Source organism: Oryctolagus cuniculus, chromosome Y (genome assembly GCF_051225735.1).
Source record: "Oryctolagus cuniculus isolate XC-2025 breed Fujian yellow rabbit chromosome Y, ASM5122573v1, whole genome shotgun sequence".
Taxonomy (NCBI): Eukaryota; Metazoa; Chordata; class Mammalia; order Lagomorpha; family Leporidae; genus Oryctolagus; species Oryctolagus cuniculus.
The window spans coordinates 5,453,591-5,478,452 of NC_142889.1; the positions used below are offsets into that span (position 1 = coordinate 5,453,591).

General features: G+C 61.0%; 1 long non-coding RNA gene across 1 annotated transcript; it reads right to left on the minus strand.

The window, feature by feature from the left end:
- Positions 1 to 9,992: 9,992 nt before the first annotated feature.
- Positions 9,993 to 11,552, minus strand: LOC149119143 (uncharacterized). Its single transcript, XR_016228625.1, has 2 exons — positions 10,774 to 11,552; positions 9,993 to 10,450 (listed from the first exon to the last, which is right to left on the minus strand). It is a non-coding gene; the product is annotated as an uncharacterized LOC149119143 (long non-coding RNA).
- Between the last annotated feature and the right edge of the window lie 13,310 nt (positions 11,553 to 24,862).

The window sequence follows — 24,862 nt, forward strand, 5'->3', positions numbered from 1 at the left end:
GGGACCCAGATGGAGCCCAGAGACCCGGATGGAACCTTAGGGACCCAGATGGAACCTTAGGGACCCGGATGGAGCCCAGAGACTCGAATGGAGCCCAGAGACACAGATAGAGTCCAGTGACCCGGATGGAGCCCAGAGACCCAGATGGAGCCCAGGGACCAGGATGGAGCCCAGAGACCCGAATGGAGCCTTAGGGACTGGATGGAGCCTTAGGGACCCGGATGGAGCCCAGAGACTTGGATGGAGCCCAGAGACCCGGATGGTGCCTTAGGGACCCGGATAGAGCCTTACGGACCCGGTTGGAGCCTTGGGGACCCGGATGGAGGCTTAGGGATCAGGATGGAGCCCAGAGACCCGGATGAAGCCCAGAGACCCGGATGGAGCCCAGAGACTCGAATGGAGCCCATAGACTCAGATGGAGCCTTAGGGACCCGGATGGAGCCCAGAGACTTGGATGGAGCCCAGAGATCCGGATGGTGCCTTAGGGACCCGGATAGAGCCTTACGGACCCGGTTGGAGCCTTAGGGACCCGGATGGAGCCTTAGGGATCGGGATGGAGCCCAGAGACCCAGATGGTGCCTTAGGGACCCGGATAGAGCCTTACGGACCCGGTTGGAGCCTTAGGGACCCGGATGGAGCCTTAGGGATCAGGATGGAGCCCAGAGACCCGGATGAAGCCCAGAGACCCAGATGGAGCCCAGAGACTCGAATGGAGCCCATAGACTCAGATGGAGCCTTAGGGACCCGGATGGAGCCCAGAGACCCGAATGGAGCCTTAGGGACTGGATGGAACCTTAGGGACCCGGATGTGGCCCAGAGACCCGGATGGAGGCCTGAGACTCGGATGGAGCCCAGAGACCCAGATGTATCCCAGAGAACTGGATGTGGTCCTGAAGACCCAGAGGTGGCCCTGGGGACCCGGAAGTGGCCCTGGAGAACCGGAAAGTGGCTATGGGGACTCGGATGTGGCCCAGAGACCCTGGGTGGAGCCCTGGGACCCAGATATGGCCCTGGAGGGAGCCCTGGAGATCCGGATGTGGCCCTGGACGCTGGTGTGGTCCTGGAGACCCGGGTGTGGCCATGGAGACCTGGAGGTGGCTCTGGGGACCCGGATGTAGCCCTGGACCCGGGTGGAGCCCTGGGACGCAGATGTGGCCCGGGAGGGAGCCCTGGAGACCCAGATGTGGTCATGGAGACCCGGAGGTTGCCCTAGACACCACGATGTGGGCCTGGGGGACCCGGATGTGGCCTGGAGGCCCGGATGGAGCCCTGGGGAACCGGATGTGGCCCTGGAGACCCGAATGTGGCCCTGGACACCCGTATGTGGCCCTGGAGACCTGATTGTGGCCCTGGGATACCCAGATGTGGCCCTGGAGACCCGGATGTGGCCCTGCGGACCCGGATGGAGCCTTAGGGATCAGGATGGAGCCCAGAGACCCGGATGGAGCCCAGAGACCTGGATGGAGACCAGAGATTTGGATGGAGCCCTGGGACCCAGTTTTAGCGCTGGAGGGAGCCCTGGAGACTCCCTGGATGTGGCTGTGGAGAGCCAGGTGGAGCCCTGGGGAGCCGGATGTGGCCCTGGAGACTCGGATGTGGCCCTGGGAAACCCAGATGCGGTCCTGGAGACCCAGATGTGGCCCTGGAGACCCAGGTGTAGCCCTGGGATTCAGATGTGGCCCTGGAGACCCGGATTTTTACATGGGGACCAGGATGTGGCCCTGGAAACCTGGATGGAGCCCTGGGGACCTGATATGACCGTGGAGACCCGGATGTGGCCCTGGAGATCCGGATGTGGCCCTGGAGATCCTGATGTGGCCCTAGAGATGGGGATGTGGCCCTGGAGACCCAGAAGGAGCCCTGGGTACCCGGATGTGTCCCTAGAGACCCGGGTGGAGCCCTGGGGACTCGGTTGTGGCCAGGGGACCCGGATGTGGCCCTGGGGACCTGATGGGACACTGGAGACCCCGATGTGGCCCTGGAGACCCAGGTGGGGCCCTGAGGACGCGGATGTGGCCCTGGGGACCCGGTTGTGGCCCTGGAGACACAAATGTGCTCCTGGAGAACCGGTTGGAGCCCTGGGACACAGAAGTGGCCCTGGATGGCGCCCTGAAGACCCGGATGTGGCCCTGGAGACCAGGACGTGGCCCTGAAGCACCAGATATGGCCCTAAGACATTGATGTGTCCCTGGAGACTCGGATATTGCCATGGAGACCTGGATGTGGCCCTGGACACCCAGATGGAGCCCTGGAGACCCGGATGCAGCCTTGGGGACCCAGATGTGGCCCTAGAGACGGGGATGTGGCCCTGGAGACCCGGAAGGAGCCCTGGGGACCTGGATGTGGCCCTGGAGACCCGGATGTGGCCCTGAGGACCCGATGGGGCACTGGAGACCCGGGTGTGGCCCTGGAGACTCAGGTGTGGCCCTGGGGACGCAGATGTGGACCTGGGGATCCGGATGTGTCCCTAGAAACACGGGTGGAGCCCTAGGAGACCCGGATGTGGCCCTAGAGACCCGGATGTGGCCCTGGGGTCCCGGATGTGGCCCTGTAGGGATCCCTAAAGACCCGGATGTGGCCCTGGAGACCCGGATTTGGCCCTGGAGACCCAGGTGGAGCCCTGGGATTGAGATGTGGCCCTGGAAACCTGCATGGAGCCCTGGGGATCCGGATGTGACACTAGACATCCGGATGTGGCCCTGGGGTTCCGGATGTGGCCCTGTAGGGATCCCTAAAGACCCGGATGTGGCCCTGGGGACCCGGATGTGGCCCTGGAGACCCGGGTGGGGCCCTGGAGGGAGCCTTGGTGACTCGGATGTGGCCCTAGAGACCCAGATGTGTTCCTGGAGACCCGGATGGAGCCCTAGAGACCCGGATGTGGCCCTGGAGATCCGGGTGTGGCCCTGGAGACATGGGTGGGGCCCTGGAGACCCCGATGTGGCCCTGGAGACCCTGATGTGGCCCTGGTTACATGGGTGGGGACCTGGAGGGAGCCCTAGAGAACCGGCTGTGGTCCTGGAGACCCGGATGGTGCCCTAGAGACCCGGATGCGGCCCTGGAGATCCAGATGTGGCCCTAGTCACCCAGATGTGACCCTGGGATCCCTGATGTGGCTCTACACAATCAGATATTGCCCTGGGGCCGGAAGTGGCCCTGGAGACCCGGGTGTGGCCCTGGAGACCCGGATGGTACCCTAGGGACATGGATGTGACTCTGGGGACCGAATGTGGCCCTTGGAGACCTGGATGTGGCCCTGGAGACCTGGATGTGCCCTTTGGAGACCTGGATGTGGCCCTGGAGACCTGGATGTGTCCCTGGAGACCTGGATGTGGCCCTGGGGACCTGGATGTGGCCCTGGAGACCCGAATGTGGCCCTGGAGACCCAGGTGGAGCCCTGAGAAACAGATGTGGCCCTGGAGGGAGCCTTGGAGACCTGGATGCGCCTGGAAACTGGATGTGGCCCTAGAGACCCGGATGTGCCCTGAAGACCCGAATGGAGCCCTGGAGACACAGATGTGGCCCTAGAGACCCGGATGTGGCCCTGGAGACTCGGGTGGAGCCCTGGGACACAGATGTGGCCCTGGAGGGAGCCCTGGAGGCTCGGATGAGGCCTGGAGACCAGGATGTAGCCCTAAAGAATCGGATTTGGCCCTAAAGACCCAGATGTGGCCCTAGAGACCCAGAAGTGGCCCTGGAGACCGGGAATTGGCCCTGGGGACCCGGAATTGGCCTTGTGGACCTGGATGTGGCCCTGGAGGGAGCCCTGGAGGCTCAGATGAGGCCTGGAGACCAGGATGTAGCCCTAAAGAATCGGATTTGGCCCTAAAGACCCAGATGTGGCCCTAGAGACCCAGAAGTGGCCCTGGAGACCCGGAATTGGCCCTGGAGACCCGGAATTGGCCTTGTGGACCTGGATGTGGCCCTGGAGACTCGGATGTGGCCCTAGACACCAGGATGTGGCCCTGGGCACACGGATGTGGTCCTGCGGACCTGGATGTGGCCCTGAAGACCTGGGTGTGGCCCTTGAAATCCGGTTGTGGCCCTGGAGACCCGGATGTGGCCCTGGGATACCACAATATGGCCCTGGAGACCCCAATGTGGCCCTGGAGACCGGGGTGGGGCCCTGCATGGAGCTCTGGAGACCCAGATGTGTCCCTAGAAACCCGGATGTGGACCTAGAGACCCAGAATTGGCCCTGGAGACCCGGAAGTGGCTCTGCAGACCCGGATGTGGCCCATGAGACCCAGATGTCGCCCTGGAGACCTGGATGTGGCCCTGGAGATCCGGATGTGGCCCTGGAGACCTGGATGTAGCCCTGGAGATCTGGATGTGGCGCTAGACACCCTGATGTGACCCTGGGAGACCTGGATGTGGCTCTGGACACTGGGATGTGGCCCTGGGTACCCGGATATGGCCCTGGGGACCCGGATGTGGCCCTGGAGACCTGGATGTGACCCTGAGGACCCAATGGGGCACTGGAGACCAGGGTGTGGACCTGGAGACCCGGGTGTGGCCCTGGAAACCTGGGTGGGGCCCTGGGGACGCGGATGTGGCCCTGGGGACCCAGGTGGAGCCCTGGGAGACCTGGATGTGGCCCTGGGGGACCCAGGTGGAGCCCTGGGAGACCCAGATGTGGCCCTGGGGACCCGGATGTGTCCCTGGAGACCCGGATGTGGCCCTGGGGACCCGGATGTGGCCCTGGAGACCCGGATGTGGCCCTGGAGACCTGGATGTGGCCCTGAAGACCCAATGGGGCACTGGAGACCCAGGTGTGGACCTGGGGAACCGAGTGGAGCCCTGGGAGACCTGGATGTGGCCCTGGGGACCCGGATGTGCCCCTGGAGAACCGGGTGGAGCCTTGGGACACAGAAGTGGCCCTGGAGGGAGCCCTGAAGACCTGGATGTGGCCCTGGAGACCCAGATGTGGCCCTGGAGACCCCGATGTAGCCCTTGAGATCCGGATGTGGCCCAGGAGACCCGGATGTGGCCCTGGAGACACTAAAGGAGCCCTGAGGACCCCGATGTAGCCCTGGGGACCCAGATGTGACCTGGGGACCCGGTGAAGCCCTGGGAGACCCGGATGTGGCCCTGGAGACAAGGATGTGGCCCTGGAGACCCGGATGTGGCCGTGGAGTCCCGGATGTGGCCCTGGAGACCTGGGTGGAGCCCTGGGACCAAGATGTGGCCCTTGAGTGAGCCCTGAAGACCCGGATGTGGCCCTAGGGACCTGGATGTGGCCCTGGGACCCGGGTGTCGACCTGGGAACCCGGATGTGGCCCTGGGAGAACCAGATGTGGCCCTGGAGACCTTATGTGGACCTGGATGGAGCCCTGGGAGACCTGGATGTGGACTTGGGATGTGGACCTGGGGGACCCGGATGGAGCCCTGCAAGACCCGGATGTAGCAATGGAGACCCGGATGTGGCTCTGGAGACCCAGATGTGGACCTGGAGGCACGGAAGTGGCCCTAGGGACCTGGATGTGGCCCTAGAGACCCGGGTGTGGCCCTAGAGAGCCCCATGTGACTCTGGGGACCCGGATGTGGCCCTGGGATCCCGTATTTGGCCCTGGAGACCCAGAGTGACCCTGGAGACCCGGATGGTGCCCTGGAGACCCGGATGTGGCCATGGAGAGAACCCTACAGACCTGGATGTGGCCCTGAGCATCCGGATGTGGCCCTGGAGACCCGGATGTGGCCCTGGAACCTGGGTGAAGCCCAGAGACTCGGATGGAGTCCAGAGACTTGGATGGAGCCCAGAGACCCGGATGGAGCCCAGAGACTCGGATGGAGCCCAGAGACTCGGATGGAGCCCAGAGATCCGGATGGTGCCTAGAGACATGGATGGAGCCCAGAGAGTGAGATAGAGCCTTATGGCTCGGATGGAGCCCACAGACCCAGATGGAGCCCAGAGATATGGATGGAGCCCAGAGACTCGAATGGTGTCCAGAAAGTGAGATAGAGCCTTATGGCTCGGATGGAGCCCAGAGACCTGGATGGAGCCCAGAGACCCGGATGGAGCCCAGAGACCTGGATGGAGCCTTAGGAACCTGGATAGAGCCCAGAGATCCAGATGGAGCCCAGAGACTTGGATGGAGCCCAGAGACCCGGATGGTGCCTAGAGACATGATGGAGCCCAGAGAGTGAGATAGAGCCTTATGGCTCGGATGGAGCCCACAGACCCAGATGGAGCCCAGAGATATGGATGGAGCCCAGAGACTCGAATGGTGTCCAGAGAGTGAGATAGAGCCTTATGGCTCGGATGGAGCCCAGAGACCCGGATGGAGCCCAGAGACCCGGATGGAGGCTTAGGGACTGGATGGAGCCTTAGGGACCCGGAAGGAATCTTAGGGACTCGGATGGAACCCAGAGACTCGGATGGAGCCTTAGGGACCCCGATGGAGCATTAGGGACCCAGAAGGAGCCCAGAGACCAGGATGGAGCCCAGAGACCCGGATGGAGCCTTAGGGACCCTGATGGAGCCCAGAGACCTGGATGGAGCCCAGAGACCCGGATGGAGCCCAGAGACCCGGATGGAGCCCAGAGACCCGGATGGAGCCTTAGGGACCCGGATGGAGCCCAGAGACTCGGATGGAGCCCAGAGACCTGGATGGAGCCTTAGGAACCTGGATGGAGCCCAGAGATCCAGATGGAGCCCAGAGTCTTGGATGGAGCCTTAGGAACCTGGATGGAGCCCAGAGACTTGGATGGAGCCCAGAGACCTGGATGGAGCCCAGAGACCCGGATGGAGCCCAGAGACCCGGATGGAGCCTTAGGAACCTGGATGGAGCCCAGAGATCCAGATGGAGCCCAGAGACTTGGATGGAGCCCAGAGACCCGGATGGAGCCGAGATACCTATGGAGTCCAGAGACTCGGATGGTGTCCAGAGAGTGAGATAGAGCCTTACGGCTCGGATGGAGCCCAGAGACTTGGATGGAGCCCAGAGACCCGGATGGAGCCCAGAGACCCGGATGGAGGCTTAGGGACTGGATGGAGCCTTAGGGACCCGGATGGAATCTTAGGGACTCGGATGGAACCCAGAGACCCGGATGGAGCCTTAGGGACCCCGATGGAGCATTAGGGACCCGGATGGAGCACGGAGACACGGATGGAGCCCAGAGACCCGGATGGAGCCTTAGGGACCTTGATGGAGTCTTAGGGACCTGGATGGAGCCCAGAGACTTGGATGGAGCCTTAGGAACCCGGATGGAGCCCAGTGACCTGATAGAGCCCAGAGACCTGATGGAGCCCAGATATCCGGATGGAGCCTTAGGGACCCAGATGGAGCTCAGAGACCTGATGGAGCCTTAGGAATCCGGATGGAGCCCAGAGACTTGGATGGAGCCCAGAGAGTGAGATAGAGCATTAGGGGCTCGGATGGAGCCCAGAGACCCGGATGGAGTCTTAGGAACCTGGATGGAGCTCAGAGATATGGATGGAGCCCAGAGACTCTGATGGAACCCAGAGACTTGGATAAAGCCTTAGAGACCTGGATGGAGCCCTGGAGACCCGGATATGGCCCTAGGGACCTGGATGTGGCCCTGGGACCCGGGTGTGGACGTGGGGACCCGAATGTGGCCCCGGGAGAACCGGATGTGGCCCTGGGGACCTGATGTGGACCTGGATGGAGCCCTGGGAGACCCCGATGTGGCCTTGGCAACCCGGATGTGGACCTGGGGGACCCGGATGGAGCCCTGGGAGACCCAGATGTGGCCCTAGAGACCCGGGTGTGGCCCTGGAGACCCCCATGTGACTCTAAGGACCCGGATGTGGCCCTGGGAGCCCGTATGTGGCCCTGGAGATCCGGATGTGACCCCGGAGACCTGGATGGCGCCATAGAGAGCCGGATGTAGTGATGGAGACCTGGATGTGGCCCTGGAGAGAGCCCTAGAGACCCGGATGTGGCCCTGATCATGCTGATGTGGCCCTGGAGACCCAGATGTTCCTGGAGACCTGGATGGAGCCCTGGAGACCTGGATGTGGCCCTAGACCCGGATGTGGCCCTGGAGAACCGGTAATGGCCTGAGACACCTGGATGTGGCCCTGGGGACCCCGATATGTCCCTTGGGGAACCGGATGTGGCCCTGGGTCCCGTATGTGGAGCCCTGGGAGACCCGATGTGGCCCTGGAGACCCGGATGGAGCCCAGAGACCCGGATGGAGCCTTAGGGACCCCGATGGAGTCTTAGGGACCCAGATGGAGCCCAGAGATCCGGATGGAGCCATAGGAACCCAGATGGAGCCCAGAGACCCAGGTGGAGCCCAGAGACCCAGATGGAGCCCAGAGATCCGGATGGAGCCTTAGGGACCCGGATGGAGCCCAGAGACCCGGATGGAGCCCAGAGACCAGGATGGAGCCCTAGGGACCCAGATGGAGCTCAGAGATATGGATGGAGCCCAGAGACCCGGATGGAGCCCAGAGACTCGCATTGAGCCCAAAGACCCGGATGGAGCCTTATGGACCCGGATGGAGCCTTATGGACCCAGATGGAGCCCAGAGTCTCGGAAGAGCCTTAGGGAACTGGATGGAGCCTTAGGGACCCGGAGGGAGCCTTAGGAACCCGGATGGAGCCCAGAGACTTGGATGGAGCCTTAAGGACCTGGATGGAGCCCAGAGACCCGGATGGATCCTTAGGGACTTGGATGGAGTCTTAGGGAATTGGATGGAGCCCAGAGACTCGGATGGAGCCAGGAGTCCCGGATGGATCCTTAGGGACCCAGATGGAGCCCAGAGATATGGATGGAGCCCAGAGACCTGGATGGAGCCCAGAGACCTGGATGGAGCCCAGAGACTCGGATGGAGCCAGGAGTCCCGGATCGATCCTTAGGGACCTGGATGGAGCCCAAAGACCCAGATGGAGCCCAGAGACTCTAATGGAGCCCAGAGACTCAGATGGAGCCTTAAGACCTGGATGGAGCCCAGAGACCCGCATGGAGCCTTAGGGATGCGGATGGAGCCTTAGGGACCCAGATGGAGCCCAGAGACTCGGGCAGAGCCCCGAGACCAGGATGGAGCCCAGAGACCAGGATGGAGCCTCAGGGACCCGGATGTAGCTCAGAGACCTGGAGAGAGCCCAGAGACCCTGGGTGGAGCCCTGGGACCCAGATATGGCCCTGGAGGGAGCCCTGGAGATCCGGATGTGGCCCTGGAGACCCTGGTGTGGCCCTGGAGACCCGGATGGAGCCCTGGGGACCTGGATGTGGCCCTGGAGATCGGGGTGGAGCCCAGAGACTCGGATGGAGCCCAGAGACTGGATGCAGCCTTAGGGACACGGTTGGAGCCCCGAAACCCGGATGGAGCTCAGAGACCCGGGTGTGGTCCAGAGACCTGGATGGAGCCCAGAGACCTGGATGGAGCCTTAAGGACTCGGAAGGAACCTTAAGGACCCGGATGTAGCCTTAGTGACCCTGAAGGAGCACAGAGACCCGGATGGAGCCTTAGGGACCAGGATGTTTCCTTAGGGACCCAGATGGAGCCCAGAGATACAGATGGAGCCCAGAGACCCCGATGGAGCCCAGAGACCTGTATGGAGCCCAGAGACTCGGATGGAGCCAGGAGTCCCGGATGGAGCCCAGAGACCCGGATGGAGCCCTAGGGACCCAGATGGAGCCCAGAGACCCGGATGGAGCACTTAGACCCGGATGTGGCCCTGGGGACCAGGATGTGCCCCTGGGGACCTGGATGTGTCACTGCGGACATGAGTGGAGCCCTGGGGAGCCGGATATTGCCCTGGAGACCCGGATGTGGCCATGGGGACCCGGATGTGGCCCTGGGATCCTGGTGGAGTGTGACTGGCTGCCAGTGGAGTCGGGGAGAACCCCCCCAGTGTCACTCAGGGCTGATTGACAGCCACCAGATGACAGAGCCCACCCCCTTGTCAGTGAACGGTGACTGACAGTGCAGGGAGACCCGGAGGTAGCCCCTGGGTTCCTCCACCAGCTCGCTCTGTCTTTTGACGGAACAATAAAAATCGTTTAAAATAAACGACTGGGACTGTGCCTGGGATGAGTTTATTCCATGAACAGGAAGCAGAGAAAGCCGGGGACGGCCGATTCTAGAATGTTCCGAAGCTTTCTAGAAATTCTGGAACAATCCAGACCATCTTGGATCAATCCAGAATGCTCTAGAATGTTCCGGAGCATACTAGCGCGTTCGCAGGTGGGAGGAGATGGTGAGGCGATCAGGGGAGGAATCATTGTGCAGGAGGGGCGGTTCTGGAATGGTCTAGAACGTTCTGGCACCTTCTCCAAGGGAGGCGTCCTCAGGGTGGACAGGTGTCTGTTGGAGAGAGGAAAGCCGAGTCAGTGCCGAGTCAGCGCCGAGTCAGCCCGGAAGCCGCCGAAGCCTCACCTGTGTCGGCCACACGCCGGATGTACTTCCGCGGGATCCCATTCTGCTCCGTGAGCCTCGCGTAGTCCTCTGGCGGGTCGTCGTTTATGATTCCCAATTTGACTGTGGCACGAGTGGGCGCCGACTGAGTACGCTCGCTTTAGTGTGAGCCTACTGCATACACTCGCTTTAGTGACTGTATACACTCACCCCATCTAGCGAGCGCCAACTGTATATGCTAGCGTTAGTGGGCACCGACTGTATATGCCCACCATGTCTAGTGGGCACTGACTGTATACACTCGCTTTATCCAGTGGGCACCGACTGTATATGCCTGGCCATGCAGCCCCCCTTTCCCCGTATACAGTCGGGCTCAGACTCTCGGGTGGTGGTGCGTATCCCTAGCGGGCACCGGCAGTGTACATGTGTGTGTGAGGGGGGCTCACCCACAAGGAAGCTGAGGCGGCTGGTCTTGCCTTTGGACCCCATGTTATTGATGAAGATGATTTGCCTAACGGGATCCAATTCGCGGAACTGGAAGGAGGTCTGGCCTTCGACTGTAGGGAGAGAGGTGGGTGTTCGGATGTGCCGGGGCATGCTGGGACATTCTAGCGCATTCTGGAACATTCTAGAACATTGAGGAACTGGAGCATCCTGGGACATTTGCAGCATCCTGGAACATTTCTGGGAACATTCTCGAACATTCTGGAACACACCGGACATTCCCTGGGGTCATCTGGAATTGTCTGGAACTTTCCGAAATGCTCTGTACTCACAGTCAGTGGTGTAGATGCCATCTGCGTTCTTCTGGGCCACAACCGTGTGCGGGGTGCATACCTTGTTCTTCCTGAAGGAGAGACCGGGAACATGGCCGCTCGCTGTGGGCTCAACTGCTCCTGTCTGCTCTCCCTCTGGGCTCGCCTGGTCCACCATGGCCTGCTGTTTGACTCTGGGATCGGCTGGTCCTGTCTGCTCTCTCTCAGCTCCATTACTCCCCTCTAGCCCACCTGTTCTCTGACTCTGGGCTCAACTGCTCCTGTCTACTCTTTCTCTCTCTGGGCTCGGCTGGTCCACCATGGCCTGCTCTTTGACTCTGGGATCGGCTGGTCCTGTCTGCTCACTCTCAGCTCCATTACTCCCCTCTAGCCCACATGCTCTCTGACTCTGGGCTCAACTACCCCTGTCTGCTCACTCTCCCTGGGCTCGGCTGGTCCCCCCTGGCTTGCTCTTTGACTCTGGGCTCAACTACTCCTGTCTGCTCTTTCTCAGCTCCATTACTCCCCTCTAGCCCACATGCTCTCTGACTCTGGGCTCAACTACTCCTGTCTGCTCTCTCTCTGGGCTCGGCTGGTCGCCCTGGCCTGCTCTCTCTCTCTCTCTCTGGGATCGATTGGGCTTGGCGGCGCCTGTCTTCCCCGCTCTCTGGGCTCGATTGCTCCCCCCTGGCTCTCTGTCTCTGGCCTCGGCTTGTCTCCCCTGGCCCCGCCCCTCACTTCACGTAGAAGAAGACGTTCAGGGCGTTGCATTCCTCGTTGCACTCCATCTCGCGGAACAGCATCTGGAGTGGCCCATCCTTCAGGATCATTTCCAGGTTGTCGGAGGCCATGGCGGAGGTGCGCCAGGGCCCGGAGAGCTGGGGAGGTGAAGAAATGACGTGAATTAATGATACGGCTGAAGAAACAACGCGAAGTAGTGATGCGAATTAGTGATGCGAAGTAATGATATGAATTCATGACGAGAATTAATACTTGGAACTAATGATGCAAATTTATGATACCTGGGCGGGGTCGATGTCTGCACAGGCCACGCCCACCGTGAGGGCGAGGAGGAGAGCCTTCATCACCGTCATCTTCATCACCATCGTCTTCGTCGTCGTCTGAGCCGGCGGGGACCCGGCGTCTATTTATTGCCAGGGCTGGGGGAGGAGTTGGCGGGGCCGAAGGTTGTGCAAACATCCTGGTGGACACTGGAACGGTCAGTGCTCCCAGGGAATTCTGGGAGAGTCTGTCGTGCGTTCTTGGGCCTTGGAATTTTCCAGAACCCCTGGTGGGTGTTTCCAGGATTCCAGAATGTTCTAGAATGCCCAGGGAATGTCCTTGGAATCCCGAGGAATTCTGTGGAATGTTCCAGAATGTTCTAGAACACGTCCAGAGAGCCCGGCGCACATCCTCGGGGCCTTAGAGTATTCTAGAGCGCCTGGTCTTGGAGTGTTCCGGAATACTGGCGGATGACGTAGAATTTTCTAGAATGTTCGTAGGAAGCCCTGGACCGCTTGGAGAGTGTCTTTGGGGTCTTGGAATGTTGTAGAATGTTCCAGTATGTTCCAGAGAACCCAGCGAGCGTCCTGGGGGGTCTGAGACCCTCTGCCGACGTGCTGGAAGTTTCCGCAGCCCCGATGGGCGCGGGATGTCACGTCAATGTCCGCAGGGCCAGGCCGGCACCAGGACACCCGTCACACCCAGCCGGGAAACTTCTACTCAGACCTGTATCCCAGAATCCCCCCAGACTCACTTGCTGATGTTCTGGTACATTCTAGAACACCTCGGAAAAATTCTAGGGATCCCGGAACATTCTAGAACGTCCTAGAATGTTCCAGAACCTGGATTTTTTTTTTTAGCTTTTTTCGTGCGCAGGCACCCAGACATGACCTTGAGAGCTCCAGGGAGGTCACTCTAGTTTCTGTCTCTCGATGGGAAAAACCGACTTGACCGGTTTCTGCGTTCTGTAATCCTTTAATCCGGTTTTCTGCTCCACTCACTCCACGGCTCAGGCTGGCTCTTCTCTCAGGGAGAGGAGGGTCATCAACATGGCGTGTAGAGCACTTTGGACAAGGTAGATTCATAACTACAAAGTTTGCTCATCTCCTAATACCAAGACCCCCAATATCTCAGTTATTTTTTTTAATTTTTTTTTTGACAGGCAGTCAGATCCATCGGAAATGCCTTGAAAACATGGTCGTGTATAGACACGTTTGCTTCTTGAAAGGGTTTGCAGCTTCGTCGTCAGTACTGTCTCCTCAGTGACTTTAGAGCAGGAGAGAACAGGACACAGCGGACACTCTGAACAGCAACTTCAGTGAGTGAGTGATGAAGTGCCCAGACGAGGGAGGCGCAGTGGGTGACACGTCGATTCAGAAACGAGAGCAACTAGCCTGGGATTACCATGAGTGTGTTGGCAGAAGAATTAAAACTTGAAATAAGACTCCGGAAACGTACGCGCGGTCTTCACCACCTTGAACGAGTCTTGGTTTTTGCTGATAGGCTCTTTTTTTTTTTTTTTTTGACAGGCAGGAGTGGACAGTGAGAGACAGAGAGATGGAGAGAAAGGTCTTCCTTTGCCGTTGGTTCACCCTCCAATGGCCGCCGCGGCCGGCGCACCGCGCTGATCCGATGGCAGGAGCCAGGTGCTTTTCCTGGTCTCCCATGGGGTGCAGGGCCCAAGCACTTGGGCCATCCTCCACTGCACTCCCTGGTCACAGCAGAGAGCTGGCCTGGAAGAGGGGCAACCGGGACAGAATCCGGCGCCCTGACTGGGACTAAAACCCGGTGTGCCGGCGCCGCAGGCAGAGGATTAGCCTGGTGAGCCGCGGCGCTGGCCTGTATGATTATTTTCATAAACTATGCTTTGAACAGGGACACAAGTGATTGAGCACAAGCCATGCAGTGTCCTCTGAGCCACTCAGTGATAGCTGAGGGTCTCCGTCCTTTATAGACTTCAAGTTGTGAGCCAGGGGTTAGTGTCTGAAGGCACGCTACATGAAGAGGTAGGGAGAGATCACCTGTTGTGGGCCACTTTGTAAACCATCTTGAATGTCACACACTTGCCATATGACCAGATGTGTGCACTGTCTGTTCTTCCCTAGTTTCTGCACCCAGCTGGACTTTCACATTCAGATATGGCAGAGAAACCACTCCCTTAGGATCCACTGAGTGCCCCTGACTGGATCAGGAACTGTCGCAGAGTGACAGGTTCTGGGTCAGTCAGGGGCAGGCAGGAGAGCTAAGGACTTGGGGTTCCTGCCGCAGACTGACAGGTTCCCGGTCCTGTCAGGGGCAGGCAGGGGAGCCAAAGACGGCGTTTCTGGCCCTAGACTGGCAAGCTACCAGTCCCATCAGCGGCAGGCAGGGGAGACAAGGAGGTGGGGTTCTGGCCCCAGACTGACAGGTTCCCAGTTCCATCAAGGGCCGGCAGGGGATCCAAGAGGTGGGGTTGTAGTCCTCGACTGTCAGGTTCTCAGGCCAGAAAGAGGCAGTCAGGGGAGCCAAGAGGTGGGGTTGTAGTCCTAGACTGTCAGGCCAGAAAGAGGCAGTCAGGGGAGCCAAGGAGGTGGCCACAGAATGACAGGCTCTGGTTCCAGTCAGGGGCAGGCAGGGTAGTGTAAGAGGATGGTGTTCCTGCCACAGACATACAAGTTCCCTGTCTAGTCAGGGACAAGCCGGGGAGCTAAGCATGTGGGGTTCTGGCCGCACATGGACAGGTTCCCGGTCCAAATAGCCAGGCAGGGAAACTAAGGCGTTCTGGCTAAGGTTCTGGCAGCAGCATGACAGGTTCCTGGTCCCATCACGGGCAGTCAGGGGAGCCAAGGAGGTTGGTTCTGGCCACAGACTGACAGGTTCAGGTCTATCAGGGGCAGGCAGGGGAGCTGAGGACATGGGGATCTGGCCACAGGCTGACAGGTTCCCGTTGCTGTCAGGGGAGCCCAATGAGGTGGGGTTCTGGTTACAGAGTGACAGGTTCCTGGCCCCCTCAGGGAAAGTCAGGGGAGCCACGCAGGTTAGGCTCTGGTCGAGACTGACAGGTTCCGAGTCCCATCACAGGTAGGCAGGGGAGCCTAAGGAGGTGGGGTTCTGGCCACAGGTGACAGTTGCGGGTCCATCAAGGGTAGGTAGGGGTGCTGATGGGGTGGGGTTCTGGCTGCAGACTCACAAGTTCCTGGTCCAGTCAGGGGCGGGCAGCGTAGCCTACGGAGGTGGGGTTCTGGCCACAGAATGACGACAGGTCTCTGGTCCCATCAGGAGTAGGCAGGGAGCTAAGGACATGGGGTTCCTTCCGCAGACTGACTGACAGATTCCAGGTCCAGTCAGGGGCAGGCAGGGGAGCTAAGGGGTGGAGTTCTGGCCACAGACTGACAGGTTCTCGGTCCAGTCAGGGACAGTCAGAGGAGCCAATGAAGGTGGGGTTCTGGCCACAGACTGACAGGTTCCTGGTCTAGTCAGGGGCAGGCCTGGGAGCTAAGGGGTGCAGTTCTGTCCGCAGACTGAAAGGATCCCAGTCCCATCAGGGGGACTCACTGGAGCCTCAAGGGTTGGGGTTCTGGCTGCAGACTGACGGGTTCCCGGTCCCATCAGTGGCAGTCAGGGGAGCCAAGGAGGGTGGTTCTGGCCTCAGAGTGACACGTTTTGGTCCAGTGACGCCAGGAAGGGGAGTTAGCTACGTGTGGTTCTGGCCACAGACTGACAGATTCCTGGTCCGGTATGGTCAGGCAAGGGAGCTAAGGGGGTGGAGTTTTGGCCACAGACTGACTGGTGCCCGGTCCTGTCAGGAGCACTCAGCAGAGACTAGAGGGTGGGGTTCTGGCTGCAGACTGACAGGTTCCTGCTCCAGTTAGGGGCAAGTCAGGGGAGCAAAGAAGTTAGGGTTCTAGTGGCAGACTGACACATTCCGGGTCCATCTGGGGCGGGAAATGAGCCCAGGAGCTGGGGTTCTAGCCGCAGACTTACAGGTACTGGGTCCAACAGAGGCAGGCAGTGGAGCTAAGGATGTGGGGTTCTGGCTGCACACTGACAGGTTCCCGGTCCAGTCAGGGGCAGGCAGGGCAGCTAGGGACATGGGGTTCTGGCCGCAACTGACAGGTTCCCAGTCCTGTCAAGGGCAGGCAGGGGAGCTAAGGTGGGTGGGGTTCTGGCCACAGACTCACGGGTTCCATTTCCAACAGGGGTAGGCAGTGGAGCTAAGGATGTGGGGTTTGGCTGCACACTGACAGGTTCCTGGTCCAGTCAGGGGCAATAAGGGGAGCTAAGGACATGAAGTCTGCATGCAGACTGACAGGCTCCTGGTCCCATCAGGGGCAGCCAAAGGAGCTAAGGATGTGGGGTTCTGGCGGCAGACTTTCAGGTTCCATGTCCGTGTGGAGTAGGACAGGGAGGCACGGTGCTGAGGTTCTTTCTGCAGACTACAGGTTCCAGGTCTATCAAAGGCAGGCGGGCAGCTAAGGACGTGGGGTTCTGGCCACAGACTGACAGGTTCCCGGTCCTGTCAAGAGCACTCAGTGGAGCCAAGCTGGGTGGGGCTTTGGCTGCAGACTGACAGGTTCCTGGTCCAGTCAGGGGCAGGCAGGGGAGCCTAAGGAGGTGGGGTTCTGCCCACAGACTGACAGGTTCCCAGTTCTGTTCAGGGCAGGCAGGGGAGCTAAGGACGTGGGATTCCTGCCGCAGACTGACAGGTTCCACGTCGAGTCAGGGGCAGACAGGTGAGCCTCTGGTCGCAGACTGACATGACCCAGTGCTGTTAGGGGCAGGCAGGGGAGCCTAAGGAGTTTGGGTTCTGGAGTCAGACGGACAGGTCCCGGTGCAGGATGTCCAGGAAGGGGAGCAGATGGAGTGGGGTTCTGCTCAGAGACTGAGAGGTTCCTGGTCCCATCAGGGAAAGGCAGGGGAGCTAAGGAGGCGGGGTTCTGGACACAGGCTGACAGGGTTTCAGTTCTGTCAGTGGCAGTCAGGGAAGCCATGGAGGTGGGGTTCTGGTCGCAGACTGACAGGTTCCCAGTCCAGAACGGCCAGGCAGGGGAGCTAAGGGGTGGGGTTTTGGCGGCAGACTGACAGATTCCCGGTCCCATCAGGGGCAGGAAGGGGAGCCAAGGAGGTGGGGTCTGGCCAGAGGCTGAGAGGTTCTGGGTCCATTAGGGGGAAGTCAGTGGAACCAAGCATGTGGGGTTCTGGCCGCAGAGTGACGGATTCCACCTCCATCAGGGGCAGGCAGAGGAGCTAAAGCGGTTGGTTTCTGGTCACACACTGACAGGTTCCCATCCTGTCAGGGGCAGTCAGCAGAGCCAATGACGTGGGGTTCTGTCAGCAGGCCGACAGGTTCCCGGTCCCGTCAGGGCCACTCAGTGGAGACTAAGGGGGTGGGCTCTGGCTGCTGACCGACAGGTTCCTGGGTCCCCTCAGGGGCAGGCAGGTGAGCCAAGGACGTGAGATTCCTGCCACAGATGGAAAGGTTCCCAGGTTTGGCCACAGACGGAAAGGATCCTGGACCAAAATGTCCAGGCATGAGAGCTAAGGGGGAGTGTCTGGTCGCAGGCTGACAGGTTCCCTGTGCACTATGGCAAGGGGTAAGGTGAAAAGGTCGTTAAGGTGAAGAGGTCATGTCGAGATAGCCACTGAGGGAAAAAGGTCATGCCAAGATGGCCGCCGAGGAGAAAAGGTCATGCCAAGATGGCCGCTGACCACAGAAATTGCCTGGCACCAGGCCGTGATTGGATGGCTTCTGAAACCACATGGCAACAGAGGAAACCACATGACAACAGAGCCTGACTGACAGCCAGCCGGCCGTGATTGGATGCTTTCAGAAACCACATGACAACAGAGCCTGACTGATGGCAGGCCGTGACTGGATGGTTTCAGAACCTGCCTGGCACCAAGAGCCTGCCTGGCCACAGGCTGTGATTGGATGGCTTTGGAAACCGCCTGGCCACAGGCTGCGATTGGTCAGGGCCTAGACCGCCCCTTGACTGGATGGGCTGTCTTGGCCATAGAAGCAGCTGTAGCAACTGAAATAAACGAGTCAGTCTGCTGGCTGCCCGCCTCAGGACTGCTCTCACCCGCCTCCCGGCGTCCGTGCGGTGACTCCGCACCTCTTGCCCCCACCACGCTCCTCCTCTCAGACCGCATCCTCTCAGGAAGAAGTAAACGTCCACAGTTTCTTGGCTCACCCGAGTGCCCCTGACTCGACGAACGGGAACCTGTCAGTCTGTGGCCAGAACCCCACCTCCTTATCTGCTCTGCCTGCCCCTGCTGGACGAGGAATCTTTCTTTCTGCAGCCTGGACCCCACCTCGTCTCCTCTGCCTGCCCCGATGGGACCCGGAACCTCCAAGTCTGCAGCCAGAACCCCACCTCCTCAGCTCCCCTCCCTACCCCAGTGGACCTGGAACCTGTCAGTCTGCCGCTCAAACCACAGCTCACTGGCTCCCCGGACTGCCACTGACGGGACCGGGAAGCTCTCAGTGTACGACCAGAAACCCACCACCTCAGCTCCTCTGCCTGTCCCTGATGGACCCGCAACCTGTCAGTCTCCCACCAGAACCCCACCTCCTTGGTTCCCCTTCCTGCCCCTGACTGGACCAGGAACCTGTCAGTCTGCGCCCAAACCCCAAGGCCTTAGCTCCCCTGCCGGCCCACAACTGGACCGGGAAACTGTCACTCTGCCGCCAGTACCCCACCCCCTTGGCGGTCCTGCCTGCCCCAGACTGGACGGGACCCTGTCAGTCTCCCGCCAGGACCCCACCTCCTTGGCTCCCCTGCCAGCTCCTGACTCGGACCAAAAGCTGCCCGTCGTCAACCAGAACCCCGCATCCCTAGCTCCCCTGCCTGCCCCTGCCTGGACCGGGAACCTGTCAGTCTCCCGCCAGAAACCCACCCCTTTAGGCTCCACTGCCTGCCCCTGATTGGACCGGGATCCTGTCAGTCTCCCGCCTAAACCCCAGCCCCTCAGCGTTCCTTCTGCCCCTGACTGGACAGGGAACCTGTCAGTCTCCCGCCAGAAACGCACCCCATTAGCTCCCCTGCCTGCCACTGCCTGGACCAGGAACCTGTCAGTCTCCCGCCAGAAACCCAACCCCTTAGCTCCCCTGCCTGCCCCTGATTGGCCCGCGATCCTGTCAGTCTCCCGCCTAAACCCCACCCCCTCGGCGCTCCTTCTGCCCCTGACTGGACGGGGAACCTGTCAGTCTCCCGCCAGCACCCCACCCCTTTAGCGTTCCCCTGACTGACCCTGACTGGACGGGGAACCTGTCAGTCTCCCGCCTAAACCCCACCCCCTCGGCGCTCCTTCTGCCCCTGACTGGACGGGGAACCTGTCAGTCTCCCGCCTAAACCCCACCCCTTTAGCGGTCCCCTGCCTGCCCCTGCCTGGACCGGGAACCTGTCAGTCTCCCGCCTAAACCCCACCCCTTTAGCGGTCCCCTGCCTGCCCCAGACTGGACGGGGAACCTGTCAGTCTCCCGCCTAAACCCCACCCCCTTGGCGGTGCTGCCTGCCCCTGACTGGACCGGGATCCTGTCAGTCTCCCGCCAGCACCCCACCCCCTTGGCGCTCCTGCTGCCCCTGACTGGACGGGGAACCTGTCAGTCTCCCGCCTAAACCCCACCCCCTTTGCGCTCCTTCTGCCCCTGACTGGACCGGGAATCTGTCAGTCTCCCGCCAGCACCCCACCCCCTTAGCGCTCCTGCTGCCCCTAACGCGACCAGGAAGCTGCCGGAGGGCGCCTCCTGCCGCCCTCTGCACTGCCGCTAATGACTTTTTCCAGTGCGCGCTCAGAACGCCACCTCCTTCCTCGCCGGTGGCTGCCTGGCCTCCCTGGACGAGTGAGGCGCAGGTCTAGGTTCAGAACCTCGCCCTCTGCCCGGCCCTGAGTGGCTCTGCTGGATGAGGAGGAACAGTGCGGCCTGTCCCGCCCGTGCTGGGCGCGGGCAGGCAGCGTGGCAGAAGACAGGTTCTGGGCTCCTACTGCGCGTTCCTCCTCCCAGACAAGGGCAGGCAGGGCCAAGCTACAGGGCGAGGTTCTGGCGGACGGACAGGCGGGTACGCGCCCGCTCAGGGGCTGCCAGGGACGTGCGGGACCCAGACCCGAAGCTGCCCGGTCCGGTCCGAGCTGGACATGGGCGGGACGACTGCCGCGTGGTGCGCGCAGACGTCACTTCCCGCGTCCAGTCAGGAGCCGCGAGGGGCGTGGCTCGAGGCGGTTGCTTTCCACACCATTTCCGCCCCGAGCCGCAGAAACAGGGCGACACAACCACTCAGCATCTGATTGGCAACGGAGTCTGAGACCGCGTGAAGCCAATGGCTGCCCGACCTGTCACTCAGACGAGCCCAGCCGCAGAGCGCCCTGCCGCTGAGGCTTTGGGGAGTTGTAGTCTCCCCGGTCCACCCTGTCCAAGCATAGGGTGGCTGGACAATGTGAAATCAGGAAAGATGGCCCACAGGTGACAGACGAAAAATGATCATTTAGGTCAGGAAAATTAGGCCTCAGAGCTTTTTTTCAAAGAAGAGAAAGAAGACAGCTGGGTTGAAACACGGTTCCTTTCCACACCATTTCCGCCCCGAGCAGACGCCTCCGAAACAGGAAGCACACACCCACCCCACGTCTGAGCGGTCCGGAGTCTGAGACCGGGGAAGCCATTGGGTCGGCTACCTGTCACTCAGGCCAGTACAGCCCACACGTAGAGCGTCCCCGCCGCCGCCACTGAGGCTTCGGGGAGGTGGAAGTCTCCCCGCCCCGCTCTGTGCAAGCCTAACGTGGCTGGACAATGTGAAACCAGGGAATATGGCCCACAGATGATAAAAGAAAAATGATAACTTAGGTCAGGAAAATTAGATCATAGAGCCTTTTTTTTTCCAAGAAAGGGAGAGATCTGTGTTGAAACGTCGTTCCTTTCAAGACCATGTCTGCCCGGAGTCGCAGAAACAGGACGCACACACCAACCCGGCCTGTGATTGGCCCCCGGGTCTGAGACAGGGGGAAGCCATTGGCTGCCCGACGTGTCACCCAGGCGAGTCCAGCCCAGACGCAAAGCGACGCTCTCGCTGAGCCGTTTGGGAGTTGTAGTCTTCCCGCTCCTCCCTGTCCAAGCCTACTGTGGCTGGACGGTGTGAAACCAGGACATATGGCCCACAGATGATAGAAGCAAAATGATAATTTCGGTCAGGAGAATTAGATCAAGGGCTTTTTTTAAAAGAAAAGAGAGAAGAGAGCTGTGTGGAATGAATCGCGGTTCAACACCACTTCCGCCCCGAGCCGCTGAAACAGGAAGCACACGCCCGCCCAGCGTCTGATTGGTCCCCGCGTCTGAGACGGGGGGAGCCATTGGCTGTGAACTCGTCATTCTGCGCCCAGAACCCCACCCCCTGAGGCTCCACTGCCTGCTCTCGACTGGACGGGGAACCTGTCAGTCTGCCGCCAGGACCCCACCCCCTTAGCTCCCCTGCCTGCCCCTGATGGGACGGGGAACCTCTCGGTCTGCAGCCAGAAACCCACTGCCTTAGGATCCACTGAATGCCCCTGACTGGATGAGGAACCTGTTAGCTAGCATCTAGAACCCCCACTCGCCAGCTCCCCACATGCCCCTGACGGTACTTGGAACTGTCAGGCTGCGGCAGGAAACCAGGGTCCTTAGTTCCCCTGCCTGTCCATACTGGGCCGTCCATACTGTCAGGCTGCAGCCAGAACCCCCACCCTCTTAGGCTCCACTGAGTGCCCCTGACAGGACCGGACACCTGTCAGTCAGCACATAGAACCCCACCTTGTTAGTTCCCCAGCATGCCCCTGAGAGGACTGTGAACTCGTCAGTCTGTGGCCAGAACCCCACATCCTCAGCTCCCCTGCCTGCCCCTGATGGGACCAGGAAACCTCAGTCTGTTCAGAACTCCACCCCCTTAGCTCCCCTGCCTATCCATTCACGACCAGGAACCTGTCAGTCTGCCACCATATCCCACCCCCTTAAGCTCCACTGAGTACCCCTGACTGGACAGGGAACCTGTCAGTCTGCAGCCAGAACCCCACACCCTTCGCTCCCTCGCGGGTCCACTGACTGAACCAGAAATCTGTCAGTTTGCTATCAAAACCCAGCCCCTTAGCTCTCCTGACGCCCCTAACGGCACCCGGAACCTGCCAGACTCCCGCCAGAACCCCACCTCCTGGGCTCCCCTGCCCGCCCCTGACTGGCACAGGAACCTGTCAGTCTGCCGCCAGAACTGCACCTGCTTAGCTCCCCTGCCTGCCCCCGAGGAGAATGGGAACCTGTTGGTCTGCGGCCAGAAACCCACGTCTTGGTTCCCTGCCTGCCCCTGACTGGACAGGGAAACTGTCGGTCTGTGGCCCAAACCCCACACCATGAGCTCCCTCGCCTGCCCATGACAGGACCAGGAACCTGTCAGTCTGCGCCCAAACCAATGCCGGCCCACAACTGGACCGGGAAACTGTCACTCTGCCGCCAGAACCCCACCCCCTTGGCGGTCCTGCCTGCCCCAGACTGGACGGGACCCTGTCAGTCTCCCGCCAGGACCCCACCTCCTTGGCTCCCCTGCCAGCTCCTGACTCGGACCAAAAGCTGCCCGTCGTCAACCAGAACCCCGCATCCCTAGCTCCCCTGCCTGCCCCTGCCTGGACCGGGAACCTGTCAGTCTCCCGCCAGAAACCCACCCTCTTAGCTCCACTGCCTGCCCCTGATTGGACTGGGATCCTGTCAGTCTCCCGCCTAAACCCCAGCCCCTGGGCGCTCCTTCTGCCCCTGACTGGACGGGGAACCTGTCAGTCTCCCGCCAGAAACCCACCCCATTATCTCCCCTGCCTGCCACTGCCTGGACCGGGAACCTGTCAGTCTCCCGCCAGAAACCCACCCCCTTAGCTCCCCTGCCTGCCCCTGCCTGGACCGGGAACCTGTCAGTCTCCCGCCAGAAACCCACCCCCTTAGGTCCCCTGCCTGCCCCTGACTGGACCGGGAACCTGTCAGTCTCCCGCCTAAACCCCAGCCCCTCGGCGCTCCTTCTGCCCCTGACTGGACCGGGATCCTGTCAGTCTCCCGCCAGCACCCCACCCCCTTGGCGGTGCTGCCTGCCCCTGACTGGACCGGGAATCTGTCAGTCTCCCGCCAGCACCCCACCCCCTTAGCGCTCCTGCTGCCCCTAACGCGACCCGGAAGCTGCCGGAGGGCGCCTCCTCCCGCCCTCTGCACTGCCGCTAATGACTTTTTCCAGTGCGCGCTCAGAACGCCACCTCCTTCCTCGCCGGTGGCTGCCTGGCCTCCCTGGACGAGTGAGGCGCAGGTCTAGGTTCAGAACCTCGCCCTCTGTCCGGCCCTGACTGGCTCTGCTGGATGAGGAGGAACAGTGCGGCCTGTCCCGCCCGTGCTGGGCGCGGGCAGGCAGCGTGGCAGAAGACAGGTTCTGGGCTCCTACTGCGCGTTCCTCCTCCCAGACAAGGGCAGGCAGGGCCAAGCTACAGGGCGAGGTTCTGGCGGACGGACAGGCGGGTACGCGCCCGCTCAGGGGCTGCCAGGGACGTGCGGGACCCAGACCCGAAGCTGCCCCGTCCGGTCCGAGCTGGACATGGGCGGGACGACTGCCGCGTGGTGCGCGCAGACGTCACTTCCCGCGTCCAGTCAGGAGCCGCGAGGGGCGTGGCTCGAGGCGGTTGCTTTCCACACCATTTCCGCCCCGAGCCGCAGAAACAGGGCGACACAACCACTCAGCATCTGATTGGCAACGGAGTCTGAGACCGCGTGAAGCCAATGGCTGCCCAACCTGTCACTCAGACGAGCCCAGCCGCAGAGCGCCCTGCCGCTGAGGCTTTGGGGAGTTGTAGTCTCCCCGCTCCACCCTGTCCAAGCAGAGGGTGGCTGGACAATGTGAAATCAGGAAAGATGGCCCACAGGTGACAGACGAAAAATGATCATTTAGGTCAGGAAAATTAGGCCTCAGAGCTTTTTTTCAAAGAAGAGAAAGAAGACAGCTGGGTTGAAACACGGTTCCTTTCCACACCATTTCCGCCCCGAGCAGACGCCTCCGAAACAGGAAGCACACACCCACCCCACGTCTGAGCGGTCCGGAGTCTGAGACCGGGGAAGCCATTGGGTCGGCTACCTGTCACTCAGGCCAGTACAGCCCACACGTAGAGCGTCGCCGCCGCCGCTGAGGCTTCGCGGAGGTGGAAGTCTCCCCGCCCCGCTCTGTGCAAGCCGGAGGGAATCCGTAGACTCGGATGGAGCCTTAGGAACCCAGATAGAGCCTTAGGAACTCGGATGGAGCCTTAGGTACCCGGAAGGAGCCAAGAGACCCGGATGCAGCCCAGAGACTCGGATGGAGCCCAGAGAACCCGATGGAATCCAGAGACCTGGAGGTGGCCCTGGGGACCCGGTTGTGGCAATGGGGACTCGGATGTGGCCCGGAGACCCTGGTGGAGCCCAGAGACCTCGATGGAGCCTTAGGGACCTGGATTGATCCTAGAGACTCGGAGGGTGCCTTATACACAAGATGGAGCCTTAAGAACCCGGATGGAGCCCAGAGAGTCAGATGGAGTCCAGAGATTCGAATGGAGCCCAGAGACCCCGATGGAGACCAGAGACCCGGATGGAGCCCTGAGACTAGGATGGAGCCTTAGGGGCCCGGATGGAGCCCAGAGACTCGGATGGAGCCCTGAGACTAGGATGGAGCCCAGAGAAGAGGATGGAGCCTTAGGGACCCGGATGTAGCTCAGAGACCTGGAGAGGGCCCAGAGACTCGAATGGAGCTCAGAGAGCCCGATGTGGCCCAGAGACCCGGAT